This window comes from Anser cygnoides, chromosome 7 (genome assembly GCF_040182565.1).
Source record: "Anser cygnoides isolate HZ-2024a breed goose chromosome 7, Taihu_goose_T2T_genome, whole genome shotgun sequence".
NCBI classification, from domain to species: domain Eukaryota; kingdom Metazoa; phylum Chordata; class Aves; order Anseriformes; family Anatidae; genus Anser; species Anser cygnoides.
In genome coordinates, this window is record NC_089879.1 from 18,671,434 (window position 1) to 18,691,885 (window position 20,452).

The following is a 20,452-nucleotide window of genomic DNA, read 5'->3' on the forward strand; positions in this document are numbered from 1 at the left end:
TTTAGATCATCATTGGTTCAGGGACAGCCCCAAAAGGGCACAGCCAGCCTGCTTGCAGGGCAGGCTTGGACAGACTTCATGAGAGATGGTATCACTGAACCCACTGCCTGCTTAAATCACCCCTGTATAAACCAGATACTTTCCCTTTGCTCTGAAATACTTAACTTTTTCTCTCCTCACATTTTGTTAAGATACAAAATCCATCTCTACACATTCTGATCCTTTCGCTAACCAAGCAGGTAACACAGCAATCACTGCTGAGTCAACTCAGCGTAGAAGGATTTCAGTGAGAAAAGGTACCTTAGACAAGTCTGGAGTGGAACTTAAACTAAACAAGAGGAGATGGGGTTGTAACCTGAATCTGAATCTCTGAGATCCTATGAACAAAATTCTGTTCTCTAGGAAAAGGTAATTTCTAAGGAAACTTAAGTTCAGATTTCCCTATCAAGAAATAATGGCTTCCCTGTAGGAAAATTAGAAAAATTGGGCAGGGAAAAGGGTGAGAAAACAAAGACTCACTTTGTTCCCCATCCTCAGACTGTCTTTTAGCCTTTGTCAGTTGAAAACCAGCTTTTTTTTTTTTTTTTATTCTAACCTTTGCCAGTTGGAACCGAGGTGGAACTATGTGGACGCATTACTTTCTGAGTAGAAATAACACTTCCACATGGAAATAAAATTATTTCAAAAAAAAAAAATCTGTTCAGGAGGAACAAAACTTGCAATTATACACTATTTCATTTTGGTGAAAATCTTCACTTTTCAGGAAAAGCTTTTATTTCCATTAAAAGGTTTTCTAGCCAGCCCTACCTATAGAAGATGTGTCAAAGTCGTGTTCCGCAAATCAGCACTAGCCTTTCTAGGGCCCACCAGCACAGCAAACATGACTTTGTCCAAAGCTATTTCTGCTGCCCAAAGCTTTCTGCCTCAGGTCTCAGGCTGATCAGCTTGTAACTGCCTTGTTTCATACTTGACTGCCTCATTTACACCAATGAAAACATCTGAGAGCCATTTGTGCTGGCTCAAATCATATTCTGCTCGGCACAAAAGAACCGAGGGCAATTGCATTGCAGGCAGAGCATGTTAAGTGCACAACAATGGCCATTGTGCCTGCTAAACCCGTTGCAGCTCCAGCCCCACACGCTCCCAGTCGCGGCTCTGGCTGGAAAGCTCAGGCTTCCCGTCGGGGCTGTTTTGTTCACAATGTTTTGGTCTTTCCAGCAGGAGATCAGATACAGATCAAACACACAGGATCCTCCCGCTGAACAGAGAAAGGGCCGGGAATCACCACGAAGTCACTCTTCTGTTATGATTTGGGTGGGAAACAGACATCGGGTGCTTTCTCTGCAGTTATAAAAAGTTGGAAGCACAAAATGTAAAGAAGGATATAAATGGAGCTGTTCACATGACAACAGTCGGAGCTGAGGTTAAGTGCCAGGCTTTATGAGGAATGTCCCAAACCTAAGACCAGATGCTACCCAATAAAGTTCATGGCGGTGCTCTAGCAGTGTAAAACTGGGGCTGAGTGTTAAGTGACATGACCTTCAATGCTGAGGAGTCATTAGAAAGGCTGAGAGGTTCTGCCTGGGATCTCTGAATCGATCCTCATATCCCTACAGGCCACACAAAAGGCTTAACTTTAAAGAACTCAATTTTAGTCCATGTTGGAGACCGGGCTTAAAGCTGAGGATAAGTAGAACGTGAAATCGGATGTAGCTCTTTTTAAAAGACCTCTAGTTGGATGGACAATCAGTACCTTTTTTTGACTCTTGAAAAACACCACTCCTCAACCAAGACAGGGATTGTAAACTTTGCTTAATTTGGCTCCTGCATAAGGTCATGCCACTACTCATTACATTCCTCCCCTCTCTGCTCTTATATGTGAAAGCCCTCCAGCCTTCCTGCATGACAAGGATGGAAAGGAAGACACCACACTGCAGCCTAACACAGATTCACACACCAGTCTTTGTCCTTCTTGGGTTGCCCTTTGGCACAAGAAGCCACACTACAATCACCTCCCAGCTGGGAGAAACTTGCAGGAAACACCCAAGACTAAATATCTGTTTTTTCCTTTTTTTTTTTTTTTTCTCCTAAAGTGTCCCATTTGAAATCCATCTCCTTTCATAGCTGGCCTGCCAGGTAAACCTCTGAGGAATGCAAATTCCTGAATTCTAGAATGTGCTTCACCAATCTGTGGTGGTTGCCATGTTTATGAAGGAAACTAAGTGGTAAGAAGGACCTGGATGGATATGCCAGTGATCTGATTTCATTTCTTCATTGTGGAGTAACTCTCATTACAAAACACATCATTATCCTCTGGAATTCTCTTCCACGGGATCCTTGAGAATGAGAGTCAGAAGCTAACTACACATACATACAAATAATGGGAACAACCACAGTCAGACTAGTTGGAAATCACTTGAAAATGCAGAAAAGTATAAGCCCATCTCTACATTGGAGCATTAAAAAAGCACCATCTCACCAAAATTAGAATAATCCTCTGGTAATTTTTATCCACTATTCACCAAGAATTTTCCTATGATTTCTTATGACTTTTTTTTCGGAGCACTTCATACTGGTCACCAGCAGAAAAAGGAGATGGGACAAACAATTTGATAGGACTTATGAAAAATTTCTCTTTCCTGTCTGTCGGAATAAAAGCCACCAGCAGTCACTAAAGAACATGTTGGTACCTAGATGATGTTGGCAGGAATTCAGCTCTGTACATGACCAAAGAATCAGGGTTTAAATTGCTAGCACATAGGTAAGCACTTTCCTGAAGAAAGACCCCTCATGTTTCAGCTTCCCACCTATTTAACAAGCACTGTAGAATTGCAGCTTCACAAAACCCTTTGAGTAAGGAGAAACAGGTTGTGTCCCAAAGGGTGAGAGGGCCCTCTCCACCTGCCTCTTTGCATGCTTACAAGGAAGCACGGGGATTCAAGTAAGGGACCAGACAGATTTTGGAGAACGGCAGGTTCATGGCAGCAGCACTAATAGTAAGTCCCCTCAGCCACTTCTGCTTCAGTAAGAGTCTTTCCTGGGACTTACAGTGCACTGCAGCCCTTCCATGCCAAGCAAAAGGAAGACCTGATTCTTGGCTGAAAACCATTTTGGTACCCTGTGATAATGACAAATCAACAAAAGATCAATTTTAAGCCATGACTGCATGTGCACAGAGCAGTACCATGGCTAGCTTCTTCCTAGAGTTGCTGTGGGATGGGATGTTGTCTCCCTGGGGCTGCTGACAGTGAATACAGGAGGTGAAGACAAGCAAGATCTCTGTCTGGGGTTTAAGAGGAGTCAGGAAAAGATAGAAGAGCCAAGCATGTCCCCACAGAAGGAAGATAAAGCAGTGATGACTTTCAGCTGAACCAAGCATGCACATTCATGCCTGAGTGGGACCTGAATCGACTCCCTACATGCCAATACAAGTTTTGTAGGGCACACACCCCAAGATCCAAGCGTTGCAAAGACCCATTCTAATGAAAATGAACCAAAACTTGTGCCTGAGTTTCCCATGTTATGGGGTGGCCCAAGAGAAATGCCAGACTCTAATTCTGAGCTTGATCCCCTTCCGCAGATTAGATCCCTTAGGGAAAACCAGAGGTTCAGCTTAGTTGCTTATCCCAGCATCTGTACTTCGCACAGTGGCCCAGAAACCACAGCAAGCTTGGCTCCCCCCTGGCACTGCAAGATTTCTGCTACAGTTAACACTGGAAAGTAACCAGAAGTGGCCACAAATCAAAACCACAACAGGCCTGCTGCAAGTCTTACAAACCTTGGTTTTATACCAAGCTAATAGCAGCAACATCACTGAAGCTATGGGTGATTTGTAGTCTGTAAGTGAGAACAGAAGCTGGCTGTCTGTGTAGAGAAGCTAAATCCCTTTAATTATTAAAACATATCCTATTGCTGTTGAAAATCCCATTACCATTGGAAAAAATACACTTGTAATAAATGTATGCTATACATCAAAGACCTCTTTTGTAAATAAAGCATGCTTTTTTTTTCTTTTTTTATTAAAAAGAAAAAAAAAAAAAGTCCCAGGGACTAAATTAATGTTTGATCTGTTATCTTTGAAACATTTTAGAATGGCAGATTTATCTGCTGTTTATGTTTTTCTTCCCAATATAGCAATAAATTAGTTTTGTTGATAAGGGGAAATGATTTAATATAAAGGGTTGGAGGGTCCTCTTCTGAAGCCAGTGGGAGACTTGGCTGAGCAGCAAAGGCAGCACTGGAGGGGGCAGTGGAACTCAGAGAAGCATTCCTGCCGTCCCAAGTGCACTTCACAGAGCAGAGCACCAATGCAAGCCTGCTCCTTTCCGACCCTCAGAGATTAACAACGCTGAAGCACCATTTCTAACATGCACCATGTTTTGGTTGTGAAATGGTGACTGTGCAGCTATCTCTTACTCATTAACATGCTGCCAGTTCATGACTTATTGCCAGAGGATCTGATGTCCCATACTAGCATAAATACCAGAACCAAGAATTTGTTCTCAGCCTGATGAAGGCCTGCCTTGGCTTTGAACCACACCAAAAGCTGTCTAAGCACAAGGAGAGGGGGTGTCCAGTGCCCTCCCAGCCAGCTGCGTAGGCAGCTTTACTAACACACAGGTCACAGTCAACTCTGCTAGCCCCAGAGTCAAGCTCGGCCACCCATGCCCTGGCTGGGCACAATTTGGCCACGAGGACCGTAGAGGAGAGCTGGTGAGTGCTCAGCCTGCCAACTTCGGGTTGGGAAATGAGGTCTTTGCCATACAAACTGCACCAATGATCTGAACTCCACAGAGAAAAAAAAAAAAAGTGTGAAAAGTGCCACTTTACAAGCTGCATCTGTCTTACTGTGCCCCTACCTCTGTCCCTGTGACCCACCATCGGTTCATGCACTTCCTGACATCACTGCCCCCGCCAAAAGCAGGGCTTATGCTTGCCCCATGCACCAACCATTTTGCCCAGTGCTGCTGGCACAGGACAGAGACACTGGCGTGGCCTGCAGCCCCCGGTGCCCCCGTGAGCTGCAGCTCCCCACTCCATCCCCACAGCCCCATGCTAATACTTTCCATCCTGCAGCACAACCTGGCCAGTGCTGCATTTACGAAATGCTTCATGAGCAAGGCTATCTAAATAAGCAGTGCAAGCACAACATCTGTTACCCAACCCTACCAATTGTTTGTATGGAGAGCTTCAATCAGCAGTCCCTCCAACCAAAAGCCAAATTAATATAAGGATGTTGATTGCACATTTCTGCTTGGACCATGATTTACACTGCAATGTTTCAGGGATGAAATAACAAACCTTCAGTGGGTGCTAGGCGAAATATGGTCCTGGAGGTCCCATGGGCCATAATGCAGCCCATTCAGCTCCTCTTCCAGGCTGCCTAAGGGGAAGGAGCCTGCCATGACCCCTTCCCACCCCAGTGATGGAGCCTCCAGGGCACCATTATCTACCTGTGGACTGTGTCCTGAATTTAGACCACACATACCCTGCTCACTCTACAGTCCTAGCACATGTCCCTGACATAGCAGTAAGGCCTGCTGGGGAGATCTCTAGCCATCATAAAATGCTAAGAATCATGAATATATCCCCCCCCAGATGAAACCCTGATATGTTCCCTACATAGGTCCTTCCACTCCACACTAATTCTTACAATTGTTATTTATAAAACTCTGTTACTTCCTGCCTGATCTGACTGGACAACGAGGAGACCCTCCTGTGTGCTTTGCCAAGTGTTCATACAGTTTCTGGCCTTGAAGTTTCAAGTCATTTGAGCAATTCTTAATTTGATCCATAATAAATCCAGTTTGGGTTGGCAGAGCATGGCAAATGCTCCCTGAGCTTTCCTGCTACCCACGGGGCTGAACTGAAAGAAAACCCACAATCTGAGGAGAAGAAAAAAATGCAAAGCTTGCTTTTGGGCAGTAGAGAGAGCAAGATCTATTTTGGGACTAACTCAATGAGAAATTTGTTTATAAGGCTCTGGGGAGGAACAGAAGTTATGTGCTATAAACCAAAATAGGTCCTTAACCCTCTTCCCAAGTAGTGGGTATTTGAAGGCTCCTTCAGCAAGGAAACACATACTTGGAGACAAACCATAGGAGCAAGAGTAAAAAGAAAAATAACAGAGCTCTTCCCACCCACCCCCTTAGCAATCTCTGTGAGACACCCAGCGCCCCAGGGCAATGGTTAGGAGATTGACCAAACGGACTTTAGTCAGGGGGAAAGCTTTGGCAGTGTAAACACTACTGTGGCTTGAAATACAGACCTACAGGGTTGAGCTTGAACAAGAGGCTGTTGGTGCCTTGAAATCCTGGTTTCCATATTTCCAGAGTGACTGGGGCTGGCTACCTTCCATCCTGAAGGAGATTCACGCAGGGTACCTGCATGGCGCTGTCATCTGAAGATCTGGCTATCAGCTATTTTGGCAAGCAGACTATGCTATGATTTACGATGTCAGATATTTGCTATAGAGAATACAGTGAGGTCTTCACAAGGGAAGCTGAAAGTTTCATCGAGGTCTTTATAAAGGCTTGGTTTTTAGCTTCCTTACTGCATTTGTTTCTCCCTGAAACCTCATAAAGCAACAAGCTGGCAAGTATACACCCACAAGAAGTCTATACACATTAACATATCCTGTTCTATATTATTTGGACTACAGAGACTCCATTGCTAAGTTCTACATCATATGCCCTCTTTCTGTTGCAGATCAGATCATATCCTCAAGGGAGCTTCACAACTGCTGGCAAGATTATGTCAAATAGTTTGCCCCTCCAAAAAAATAAAAAATAAAAATAAATAAAAAGCTCTTAATGACACCATAATGAAAGATCTTATTCTGAAAGTGCTGAAACATTTCATGTTGACATGTTAAAATTCTGTTTACAAAATGGAAATTTTCATTTTAAATGACCTAGACTTAGAAAAAAGAGGTGGAAAGTTTTAACATGAGCAAACTAACTCAAGAGCAACTTTGTTGCAGTTAGATCTCAAGTCTGATTGAAATTAAAATTTTTCCTTTTTTTTTCCCTCTGTACTGCTCACAATACTCACAATGGCTTAGCTGAGTCCCTGCATCAGAAAACCAACTTGCTGCTCCAGCCCTGTGATATTCATCCTTCAGCTATCAGTGAGGTTGGTGTTCTGATGAAGTTACAGGTACTTCAGGAGTGAGGTCACAGCCAACCTTTGTGAAGACCCAGGGATGTCATAGAACAGTGCTCTCACGATATACCATACCCGATCCTCTTTCTTTTTCACCAGAGCTCAGCTATGGGTGGGAGATACACTGAGTGCCAGAGGTATGCAGAATACTGGAAGGATCCCAAAGAGCTTCATTTTTCATCAGGCTGCACTAAGGTCAATCCCAGCATCACTGTCAGCTCCCTTTTCCTGGCTCTAGGAGGGTTGCAAGAGGAGCCATCTCAGTTGATCACTGCCCAAATCACATTCAAGAGCCCATAGAAAAGCAACAAAACTTTGGTAGGAAGCTGAACAGCATCATCTTAAAATTCTTTTACTGGCCTTTTTTTACTCCCTATTCAGCATAGTCCCAATGGCCTTCGCACACTGCCTTAAATAATCCCCCACTATAATAAAGGTTCCTTTCCATTGCTCTAGCGATAGCCTGTCAATTGGCTATGGCTCAGGAAAAGCAGGAGCTGGACACCCTCCAAATCTGCTGAACAGAGCACCAAGACACTGATTACAAGAGATGACTCCTCATAGCCTCTCCTTCAAAAGGACAGAGGCATCTGTGTGAGGGATCACACAGAAGGGTCTTACAGTCCCAGAACTGGAAGAGTTTGCACTCTGAGGTCCCTTTTCAGCCCCATCAATTACCCTTCATTACAGGGGCGATGATTCTCTGCAAAATCTGATCTGCCTCTTGTGAAAACCAGAGCTGCAGCAGCTCACTCCAGAATGAATTTCCACTTTACTGTGTTTCACTTAGCCCTGCAGAACCAAACACATAAAAATAATTGTGCTGGTGAGTTAGCCAGCCCAAGAGCAGACAACCTGGAGTCTATTCCTGCTTATGCACTGGCATGAGAATTGTCTGTTCAGTTTCGGTCAGGAAGAATGAGGAAAACCTGCCTCAGGAAACTGGCACATGTGGGTATAAGTTGTCTGTGCTCTTTTGTTGGTAAACTCTTTGTGCAAGCAATCAACCTGCTTGACTTTCAGCTCTATTTGCCTGGCAGGTGGTTGGAAAGGACCGTATTTTCTTCCCAGTAAAGGGGACACAGGTGATTTGGGCTTCCTGGGAGCCATCCTCGCTGCCTCACTTTTCCAAGCATAACCTGAAAGCAGCCTCAATACCCTAGCCTCTCCCATCTGGAAAAGCCATAGAAGGCTCTGCAGGAAAACCAGCCACCCCACACAGAGGGAGCTGGTCACTAAGAGCTTGCAAGTCACAGGACCTGCCATTCCTGCTGCCCCTCCTCGGCTATATTAAAGAAGGCCGCGTCTGTCTGCTCCTCTGCATGCACTCTGCACTTGGCTGCTGGCAAGTTACCAGTTGAAGCTGTGGTGGGAAAGCCTGAAATTCCTCCTTTCCATCTACATTTCCCCTTTGGTTTCTCATGCTCTCCAGACAGCCACTCCTACAGCTTTCCTTCCCTTTTGCCCCGACCCGCTCAGCACCCCGCGAGGTGGTGACGGCACTCAGCCAGACACACTGAACCTGAAGGCTCCCCCCCTTGCCCAGCAGTCGCACAGGGAGGGAGGCAGTATTTATCACCACTCCATCGGCCTCGGCCAGACACTCGTGCCATTAAGATGTCAAAACAGGTTTCTCTCTGGAAATCCAACAGCCCTGCAGACTTACCCTCACAGGCAGCAGCCCCAGTTGGACATCTGTTCCCTTTCAACCTCACACGTGCACTTAAAATGCCGGTACTGTCCACTTCTTCAGGGCTTAGGCTCCTATTAAAGCTGCCTTCAGCATGATTCATTGTTATCTCCCGGTGTTGATCTGATTTATGGATTGGCCTGTGTTAATTAAGGTCATAAAATTGGGAGCAGGAAAAGGCTTCCAGCGCTGCGGTGCTCTTTAACGTTGTGTTATTTTCCAGCCCCTATGTTATTTTACAGGGAATGGGAGATGGCAAAGCTGACAATCTGTGGTCAGCAATGAGACTTCAGTGGGATGAGCTGTCCTCAGCCTCAGGAGAGGAGGCAAGACACCAGGAAGGTGAAATCATCTCTGCTCATCACTGATTTGCAGACACCAGTGAATTGATAGTCCAAGCTGTTGTTACTCAGATTAGCCTTGTGACTACAGCCTCAGCTGAGACTGGAGCTCCATTGAGTTAGGCACTGTACAAACATCTTGTAAAGATTATCCCTGCCCTATGAAATTTGCTATCTGAGCACATGAGAGCCCATGGATTCTCTGCAGTCTCCCCTCCTCTGAGACTGCAGTGCACCAAAGACCATTTTGGTCAGCTTAGGAGTGACCAGCAAAGCAACCCTGGCCAAACACAGCTCCACGCAGGTTCCTGCTGCGCTCCCAGGGCACGCTGGACTCTGAGCTGCCGTGGCACAACTGTTACTCCTTCCTGAGCCACACAGGTTCACACTCGCTCAAGTATCTAAACTGGTACAGTAGCACAAACCTGGCTGATGGACATTTGGCCTCCTGCTACATATGAAATGGACAGATAAATGCACACAAAAAGAATTGCTATGTATTTCTAGTTGTTTCACTAACATGTTATAATTTATATCTATTGTACTTTCACGAAAGTCACTTAACATTAATTAAAACATACTTGCACTCACTGGGAGTGCAGGTTTACTTCTGTCATGTGAACCTGACTTTCCCAGAAAGCATGATGTCTTCCTCTGTTTACTTTCCTCTTCTAGCCAATTTCATTACAAAGTTCCCATGAACTGGCTCAGAAATTCATGTATTGTGGCCATATTAGCCACTAGGGACTTCCTAAGCATATTCGTGTTACAATTTTATTTTAACATCAAACTTGACCACTGTAAATCTGCTATGGTTCCACCGCCAGCTACAGCAAAAATGTTTGCTTGATGCAAGCATGATGCAATCATATATAATTCCAGTGCTATAAACAAATGCTTTATGTCCCAAAATAAAAATTAAACAATGCTAAATATTTCTATTTGTAATTTGTGAAATTTATTTTGTTTTTAAATCAAAAGCAGCATATAAATAAACTTAATTCTTCTGTTAAGTGTTTGCTGACTTTATCAGAGTAGGAAAACTAAACATGATAAATACTTCATCGCATGAAGTCTTTATTTAAAGAGCCTATATCTTTAAAAAAAAAGGTACAATTTATAGACTTGTTGAAGGAATTTCTGGGCGAGCTTCTGTGACCTTTGTTATGCATGAGGTCAGATTGATTATCATAATGGTCCCTTCTGGCCATGAGCTATGAATCTGTTAATTTTAGCTCAATATCCTCTTTCTCTGAGGGTGAAGCTGACTGAAATGATATCACATTTTCCACTTTAGGACTAAAGGCACACATACGGTCACTACAATCGAGCTGGTGTGCACTGCTGTATTATCACACACTAACTTTTGTGTATATCTGAATCTTTACTCAGCTAGTTGGTAAATCACGTTGTCCTTATTGGAACATGAATTATTACTGATAGCCCAGATGATCCTATCCTCCAAAAACTAGGGCATTTAAAAACAATTAAATATTCACCTTCCTTCTGACACAAATGTATAAGTTCCTGTTCTGGAGTTTCATTTGTATTTAATTCGTATATTACCATGGTTTCTTTCTATATTTTAACAGGACCCAAAATTCTCTCAGTCACCCCATTCCCATAAGTGGAACTTTAAAAAAAAGAGTAAACAAATACAATGGCACTTAGCAGTGCTGCAGAAAGCATTACAACTGCAGGTTATCAGAAAACAGATAGAACAATATTGCAATTTAAGCACACCAATGTATTTCATGGCAGCAAGACTTCTCCGTGGCCAAGTAAAAGCCACAAATTTCATTTCCAGATTCAGCTGTTCATATGATACAATGCTAAAAAAATTATTTTTCAACACAGATAATCCACTGGCAGTTAGCTGAGAGCTGACTATTCCATTTCAGGCTCATTAAGCTGAAATCAAAACATTTCATCTTGGCCAGCTGAACAGAAGCATTCTGCATTAAGTCAACTTAATATTCCTTTGCCTTTGGCCCTGGTGCTTCCCAGCTGTTGTGCAAAATGGGGTGCAGCATGCTGAATGCTTTGCAGACTGCACCCCTCATCCACTTTCAGGTTTTTGACTCTACATTTTCCCTAATAGTAATTTCTGTGGGAAACAAGTTAATTATTTGGTCTCTTTCTCCCAGCTTTGAATGAAAACTAATATTGATATATAAGTATTTCTCTTGAGAGAAAATATCCAATTTTTGCACAGTGTCTATCCAAGATGTTGAACTTGGATAGGGAAAAGCTTTGGTGAAAGCAGAGAGGAGGTTTTTATCCCAGCAAAATTATATAATATTTAATACTGATCAGTTCCCCAATCTACTCCTCTGCAGGGACATACAAAGAGCTGTGCTGGTACAAAGGAAGGGAGATGGAGGATATGTTGGGGGCAGAAAAGAGTGGCATGAAGCCAGGGCAACTTAATCCACTCATGATACTACAGCCTCAGCAAAAGAAGGTCAAAACAGGGTTTACAACAGAAACGCAGACACAACATGATGATGGGGAGACAATCTGCTCTCCATAATATTCCTATTATCCTAAGCAAACAGAGGACAAGAATGAAATGTACCACAGGGCTGTTCTGTTGTGTTTGTGTAAGAATGCCATTTTAATTCACTTTCACCAGTGCCTTTAAGTCAATACTTTTTTATAGCTACATTCTCACGTGAAATCTATATCCTGGCAATTTGAATCAAGATTGCCCCAGGTCAGACACCTGTAAAGCTGAACTGCAACAGGAAAGAATGGCACTTTTGTATTAATAGGCAAGAGACAATTCAGAGTCATAGTTTTTTCCTGTTGTACCTTTAGGAGGCAGAAAGACAGAGTTGTCATGTGGTTACATATGTCCATATCATTACACAATTTTTCATGAACTTTCCTCTTTCACTCGTCTCCATACCCACTTGTACAGAGGCAACTCAAGGTGATAGATTCCAGGGCAACAGGGCAAAAAATCAATTTCATGCTAAACATGTCTACAAACACATTTGTAGATTCAATCAGTTTTTAAAGACTTATGCTCCAGGTTCTTTCCCTTCTCCAAAATTTGGTCTCCAAGACTTATCTGGTGGGATTCCTGTGGCTTAGTCACTGAAAGCTGCAATCAGGCAGGGGTTTGAGAGGAAGGAAGAGGCTGGTCATCTCCAGTTTATGCCAATACAAAACTACTGTAGATGTCCACAACACCCAGTAGAAGTCTGCCTTTATATTTAAAAAGCCCTGCACTTTGACCTAATGATCCACAATTCAAAACATGTGCAGTGAATTCCTAACCATCTTCATCCCATCCAGTCCTTAAAGGATGCTCTTATGCACCCTGAGCCCCTAGATGTTTTAACAGCCGAAGTTAGGAATGCAGAAATTAGCCTTAGTGATGTCCCTTTACATCTGCCACCATCCCTGATATGTGTGGTGAAAGCTGGGAGACCTCACTCATGAGCAACAGCAAATGGGTTGGGGTGGCTGAGTGGGTTGTCCTTCCCCATCTTCCCCACTTTCCCACCCCCTCCTTCTCTCAGAGGTTGCAGCCACTGCAGTAGGAGTGGCTTAACTGCTCATGAAACTCTTCCTGAAGCACTACAGTTTACTGTCTGGTGCCTTAAAGTCTTTTCCAGATGCACTGGAAACAGCCTCCAATAGAGGGATGAGACAAACAGCTGAAGACAGCAATTTGACCACCCATTCCAGCTGAACCCGTGGGTGCCTATGCCTTGAGACCCACCCCAAAGCTGTTCAGCTTTGCTCAGAGGCAGGGGCATCCCAGCAGACAGCCCAGCAGTGCTTTAGTTCAAACAACAGTTCTTGAAAGAGCAGACAGGAAGGTGGCCCATTGAAGTGCCAGTGACACCCTCCTGGTTGTGCATCTTCCAGAAAAAGCTAATGCTAATGGTTTGCAGGAAGAAGCTGCAGGGGAGTGAGAGGCTGCTGCTCAATCTGTACATCTTTGTAGCAGCTTTGAGGGCGCCTTCTCTTGCAACCAATGGCTAGGATCCTCTGAGCAACTCCACTACAATTCACAGGAGAATTACTAATTCTCTGGAAGCACTAAAGTGTTACTAAAGAGATCTTAAGGCATAAAATATCTATCAGCCTTAATTCAAACAAAAAATGCTGTATGTTAGTACATAAGCTGAAGCCCTGTTATTTTCCCCGTGCTAAGCGCACGGCTATATACGGATATATAAGGCAATATATCAATTGAATTGAATTAATTGAAATCTATGATCATTTTTTTCCAGGCCCCTCTCCAGCCCACGACCCAAAGATTAGCGTTGCATGTAGTAATGTGTCGTTAGCATGCAACACTGTGTGGTAGGGATTGCCTGTGATCATTCCACCAATTCCCTCTGTGGCCTGGTCTTCTTACAGAGGCAAAAGGGTCTTGCCAGAGCTAATTAAAATTAAATAAGAAGAAATTTTTCCAGAGGCCTCCCTCCACAAATTACAAGTCATATATACAACACTCAATTTTGCAGCCCATAATCACATTAGTAATGCCACTGAAGTGAACAGAGCTCCTTGGGTGAGTAAGAGTTACTTGTAAAAAATTGTACTTCAGATTTGGTTACAGCCTAAGCTGGACTCAGTCCAAACTGAGAGCTTCATACACCCTACTCCTATTCATAATTTTGGGGCAAAGTTCAAAGTTCATCCTTTTAAGAAGTGAAACCAACTCCATATCTGATGAACATTGCTTTCTATTTAAAGATATGTGAAGTGTTTCTAGCAACTTGATGCCACTGATGCCTTATGATTACAATTTTAAAATGCACACTGTTTTTGCAGCTGACTGATCAGAAGTGAAATAAAACCAAGGTATCTCTTCAAGGATGAGTCTTTTGGGCTGCACTGGATGGCATGCACACACAGCTCCATGAGAAACAGTCAGAGGTACATCTGCTGAACAGAACAGGACAGAGCCAGCTCTGGCACCAAATACTATTTGGCATAGTTCAAGTCCATGGAAACGATCAAGCTGGGATGTTCAAGCTAAAATGAGAACTGGACACCTTGTTTTCAGTGCAAATTTCAGACAGCAGAGCGTCCCAGGGCTGTGGGTTCAATGCTTGAAGCAAAGGCTTCTATAGGCAAAAATCTTCTATAGGCAGGATGCCTGTGGCATGTTTTGGGCCTGCACAGAGGAGTCATTCATAACACCAGAAGACATTCCACAGCATTTCAGTTGAAAATGGGACACTCATCTGGAGTTTGCTGACCCACTGAACTCCTTTCCTGGGCTTTGGCAGGCACCCCAGCAGCCCAGTAGTTCTCCTGCGCCACACCACTGCATATGGGGATGCCGGGGAGGTGAACAGGATGCTGTGATATAAACACAAGCCCTGTGGGCAAGATTCCATCTCCCTGAAGACCTTAATTCCCATCCCCGTCATAAGGCTTAGAAACCTTCTGACAGGGCTAACTGGCTGGCACTGTTGTCAGCAGTGGCTGAAACAGGTCAGAAAGGAGCACTTGGCTGTTTTATGGTGTGTTGTGGGGAGGAACTAGAGATACAAGATAACTCAGAGTGGTATCAAAAGCTAAAGGTAGTACAACATTACACAGAAAAATATTTTAAAGCGTGATTTTCATGAGAGCATAAAGGAGTTAAGTACCAAAGTCACACAAGCAGTGGGTCTTCTGGGAGCTGGCATCCAGCTCCTTTGGGATCTTTTTGTTCAAAGACAATGCTGAAATAACTGGGCCATCATGGCCAATACCAGTGATTGTACAGAAACCAAACCACAAGGTTTCAGACTGACTTGAGCCACACAGTTAGTCTGCACAATGAATGCCTGCATACACCACACATATCCACAAAGGGTCAGAGCTGAAGGGCCCCTGGAGAGTCATGAAACACTCCCCTGCTCACACGGACATTTGACTTTTGGTCTTAATTCATGTGCTCTTGGGCTAGGCCTGGTTGCTCTCTGAGGGAGAAACCCAGCACTGGCTCACACTGAAGGGAACCAGGCCCCCACAGTGTGGTCTCCCCTTCAGCACGAATTACACGTTATGCTACAGTTTTGGCATTCCTTGGTGGTTTGCCATACTGACATCGTATGGGAGCTACACATAGTTTCAGAAGAGAAGGGCTTTCCCCCACCAGAGGCAGACAGAATGGCCAGTCGGAGTTTCCAGAAAACATACTACCAGGAGTGTCCTTCCCACACCCCAAAAGTCCTCCGTGATATTGCTACCTCCAGCAGAGCAAACTGACCAGCAAACAATAAGTAAAAGTTTACTTCCTATGAAGGATCTTTGGAAGTCCTTTGGGACTACAGTACAGATCAGGACAATATAAGTCTTAGGGACAGCAAGTGCAGGAAGCAATGAAACAATGTTCATTTTTAAATTATTTTTTAATAAAATGAATTCCATATTGTATTGCAATATTTCTATGAGACTGCTCTTCAGCCACTCATGGCCCTTAGCACACCCTCTTCACCTTCCCTGGGGGCACCTGACATTTTTAACATCAGCAAATTTGAACGTGATTTATTCAGTTTCTTAAATATAGCGCTTACCTAGTTATAAAATACCGCCCCAATTCTTTTATATACAATAACCATTGTGCTTACGATGACTTAAGCCATGCATATTATTTTTTTTAAAGAATTATATTTACATGGAATGTTTAAGAAAAGAATTTGCCAGATTCCGGAAGTACACCTTCCTTTAGAACAGGAAGGAGATCATTAATTTTTACCTTAAAACCCAACAAGTGTAATGGTTTATTATCCAGAGGGAAACCAGTGAGAGAGTTTCTTTTCAACTTGATGAGGTAGGTGTTTATATTAAGAGATTGTTCTGAAACCCTGGTGCCACCAGAGAGTAACAACACTCAGATCTTACCTCAAGCTCAAAGCATTTTAATGATGAAGTCAGTCATATCAGGGGGAACACCTGAGGCACAAAGAAAAGACAGCAACTTACTCAAATCCACCTCAGAGGTCAGTAGCAAAGCTGAGCTTAAAATCAAGGCTCCAGTTCCTCTCTTCTACTTGTCTAACCATGATTCTTTCCTCACTTTCAAAGCATCAGTCAGAAAGCCTTTTTCTATAGCAATTAACTCCTCCTTAATGGACTGAGCTTTAGGGATTTACTCTGTCATACTGTGAGGTTCTAGTATGCATTGTCCCTGGATTTTGAGCTCAGTACAAGGAGATTTGAAGAGATTGCCCGTAACTCAGAATTTGACAGCATTTTGGAAAGTCCTATTTAGAAATAAAGAGGAGAGGACAATAAAAAAGATCTATGGCCTTGCTGACACAGAACCACAATTTGCTCACGTCTATTCATGTCTCCCAAGTGACCCTATTTCTGGAAATGCCCAACAAGAAGTACAGGCATCTGAGGAGGGTGATATAACAAGGAGTGCATTTTTCAAAATAATTTCCGAATTAGTTATTGAAAAGGTGAACTGACCAAACTCCAACACAAATCAAGACTAAGAACCCATTCCTCTTCAGCCCTTGAGGATCCAGCCCACCATTAGGAGACTTGTGCCACTGCAAATACCTTCTTTCTGCCAATAAAGCCTTAAGTGTGCTGTCAGTGATCTTTTGACTCATGTGAGTAGCATGACACCAACATTGATATCCTGGCCACGTAATGATTAGGGAAGTGCTGTCTAGCCCCTTCCACATTCCTGCTGGTGATTCAGTTCCCTTCATACTCCTCCTTTGCTGCACAACCTTGCTGGTAAATAGGCTACCCTGCTATGTCCCACAGGTGGGGCTGCATTTCAACAGTGGCAAAAGTAATTCCTGAACATAATTGTTTTCTTTTATTTCCAGGCTTCAAAGCAATTTGGGATCCCTCAGAAGCTGGGAAAATATTGCTCCTTCTATAGAATGTTACTTCTCCTGTAGACATGCACGTACGTACCCCTAGGACCCAATGGCAAACACAGTGGGAACGTCAGTCCTAGAGCTGAACTCCAGCTGCATTCATCACCTCATCTGTTATTTGATGGACTTTTGCCAATGGGCATTGTCCGCATGATAAAAAAGGAAAACAAGGAAGAAAAAAAAAAAAAAGAAAAAAAAAAAAAAAGAAAACAACTTTCCAGCTAGTATTTTAAGGTTGTGAATAATATGCCATTTCCAAGAAAGGAAAAGTACAGTCTTTTTGAGCATGTGTTTTGGCTCTAGTTGGACATGGAGAAGGTGTGCCCACATATGACTGATCTTCCAGTATGGTCATTGCGTTTAGTCAGTGGGGAGGGTGGGAGAAGGGGGGAGCTGCAGTCTCTTGGGCCACATCTTCTCCCTTGGCAAATCTTCCCCTCTGGGAGAATGCAGCAAAAAGATAAGGAGTAGGGAAGAAGATTTGATGACAGTGTCTCCTTCACATCCAGATATCATGACTTTAAATGATCTCCAGCTGATATGTGCCAGTGAAAGCAAGCTCCATGCTGGCAGTGACCCACCCTGCGCGAGATTCCTTGTGTCACCACTAACATCCATTCACTGCTGGGAAATGGGTTGTGCAGCCCCTGGTCCCTACACTCAACTCTCAGACATCACTTTTAGAGAAGCTTTCCCCTGCCTTTAGGGCAAAATTGAACTTATAGCCCAAACACTTTCCTGGATGCTTGTGTTCACTAAAAGCAGCACCTTGACAGATTTTTCCATTGTGAACACCCCTCACAATTTGTCACCTCGTACCAGTGAGTGGGCTGTCTTGAATCTGGTACTGGGCATGTGTATGCAGTTACAGACAAGAGCCTGCACCCTGGACTAGATGAGAACAAGTCCAGAGAGCAGGGGCAAGTAAGATCAAACATACATTAAACTAGTGAGGTATAATAGCCACCAGGCAGAGCTGAAGCTGCAGAGCAATATCTGCCTTCTTTTTCCCCCATCCAAACTGAGGAATTCTTGTCCAAGCAGAATTCAGATTCTGGGCAGAGACTAATCCATATTCATGACCCTCTGGGCTGGGGCAGAGTGAAGCAAGCTGCCAGATGCAGGGTGGAGGCAACTCCAAATGAGCTGCTCTGGGCCTCAAGGCCCCACAACTGTGCCACGGAGGTGCATGCGCTCACCTAGAGCTGCTGCTGCGAGCATGGTCACCCCTGGGCTCCCCGGGATCTGGAGAGCTGGAGGAGCACCCTCTCTTCTGCACTGCAGAGCAAGTTGCTTGGGAGCTCAGAACCACTCCGTTGTACTTCTTCACAGGGTGGGAGACGGGGCTTGGTAAATGGAGGGGGGCTTAAAATGGGCATTGCCCTTAAACGTTGCTCCCATACCCTGTTACTAAACCAAGAAACGCTTTCCCTTACCACGGTCCAGTTTTGACTCACTGTGGAACCAGAGGAAAGAATGTCTGTGCTTTCACTGGCAGATCCTTGAGAAACCACTGGGAAATACGTTTTCATAAATACATGCATTTTTCACAAAAGTGATAGGAACGTCTCCATCTAGTGGTCTGCCCAGGGAAGCCTGACTTCAGGCTCCAGCTTGCTCTCCAGGCAAAGTCCACTCTGTTTCATGTACTTTGGCTTCTCCAGCTGTACATCGATACAGCAACATTTCCCAAACTTCCAGGGGGTCCCGCTAATGTCGGAGAAAGGCCTGGAGATTTTTGGCTGGATGCTCAGCTGTGAGCCGCAGTCCAGATTCCACCCACTCGGCTTAGCCAGAGTAGAAGGGGATCAAATTGTCATCCCAACATCTGTTTAGAATCCAGCAAGAAGGACACTACAGTGTCACACACATGCACACACATATCCTTGCACAGATATAATGCCTACAAGTGTCAGGCCGTGGTGACATCCCAGTGCTTTCAAAAGGGGGAGGTGTGGGTGATGGGGAAATCTACCTGTCCATTAACCTCTAACTACGATTCGCTTGGTTCTAATTAACAGCGAGTACAGCAATAACACCAGCATTAATGCATTTATCTCCTTAGCATCCCTAAGAGGCAAGGGCAGTACTGTCAGCCTCATTTTACAGGGGGGGAACCAAGGGCCAAGAGTAGCCACAGTCAAGCCACACAGCAGACCAGAAGAGGTGAGTGTAGGCCCTCCATGCCTCAGCCTAGCCCGCTTGCTGGCTTCACTTTTACCGATATCCCCGGAGCCTGCCAGAGGGTCCAGAGCAAATCTGCAGCCCAGTATAAATAGAGCAATACAGCTTAATTCCCCAAGCTTTGTGTAAAGCAGTATCTCAGCCAGGGGACGCACTCGGATACCTCAACAGGAGAGCTTTGTGTTGTCACCAAGTACAGTGACGGATTGCCTGCTAGAAGGTAGATTTCATCCTGCACGGCAGATGGGGAACGAGCCATAAAGATAGCTCACAAGCGTGCAGAGGGGAGAAGGGGCCAGGTCCTCCTGCTGACCAGGCAAAGCGCATCGCCTGCCTCACTGTCTTGGCCCCAAAACTAAGCATTTTGAGGGGCAGCCAAAAGGGGAGAGTGGAAATGGACAGGGAGGTACAAAAAATGGCAGGGACTTCACACAATGTAAGCAGACACGTTTAAGATGGAAAAAGCAGCTCTAATCAAACGGAGCTCTGAATTTCCCTCTAGACACAGGGTATTAAAAATAATCCCAGCTGAACTTTACCCACCTCTCTCACAGCATCTTCCAGCAGCTTCAAAAATAAACAGCTCTGTCTGGGTGGAGCTGCAGCCGTAGAGGATTACAGGCACTGGGCTAACCCGACATGAGTGCAGGGACCGTGAACAGCGCTTCCCTGGCCCAGCTGTATGGGGGGTTCTGCCATGTACAGTTTGTGACTGCAAAGGCAACGGTCCCGAGGATAAGACACAGTGAAATGAAGCACGAGGAAAGGGCTGTGAGGCTACTCGCTGCTCCTCACAGCCAGCCCAGGCTGCAGGCTCACTCCTGCCCCAGCCCCAGCGCATCATGCCTTCCCACCCCGCTATGGGGCACCTCCGGCCAGTGCTGGGGAACACTTCATCCTCCCCTAGGACATTGGCCTTGTTTGTTCTTGCTCCAAAACCCACCTCCTGCAGAAGCCGCCTCTGCTCTGCTCCCACATGCCCACATGCTCCCCATCACACAGCGTTTCCAGAGCTCCCCCATCACGCCGGCACTCACAGCTCCCCGCAGCCCTCAGTCTCACACCTCCCTCCTTCCCATGCACACATGCCCATGAGCTGTCCTTGTGCCCCCAGCCTCACAAAGTCACACTCATCCCCCTTTCCCTGCAATCTTCACCTCATGGTGCCACTTTGCCTCGAAGCCACGGACAGTGCACACTTGCTCACTCCC

The 20,452-nt window shown here is 44.8% G+C and overlaps 1 long non-coding RNA gene across 1 annotated transcript; it reads left to right on the forward strand.

The window, feature by feature from the left end:
- The first annotated feature begins 7,206 nt into the window (after window positions 1-7,206).
- Window positions 7,207-19,041, forward strand: LOC125183406 (uncharacterized). Its single transcript, XR_007165358.2, has 4 exons — window positions 7,207-7,301; window positions 9,097-9,196; window positions 13,993-14,097; window positions 17,004-19,041. It is a non-coding gene; the product is annotated as an uncharacterized lncRNA (long non-coding RNA).
- Window positions 19,042-20,452: the final 1,411 nt, after the last annotated feature.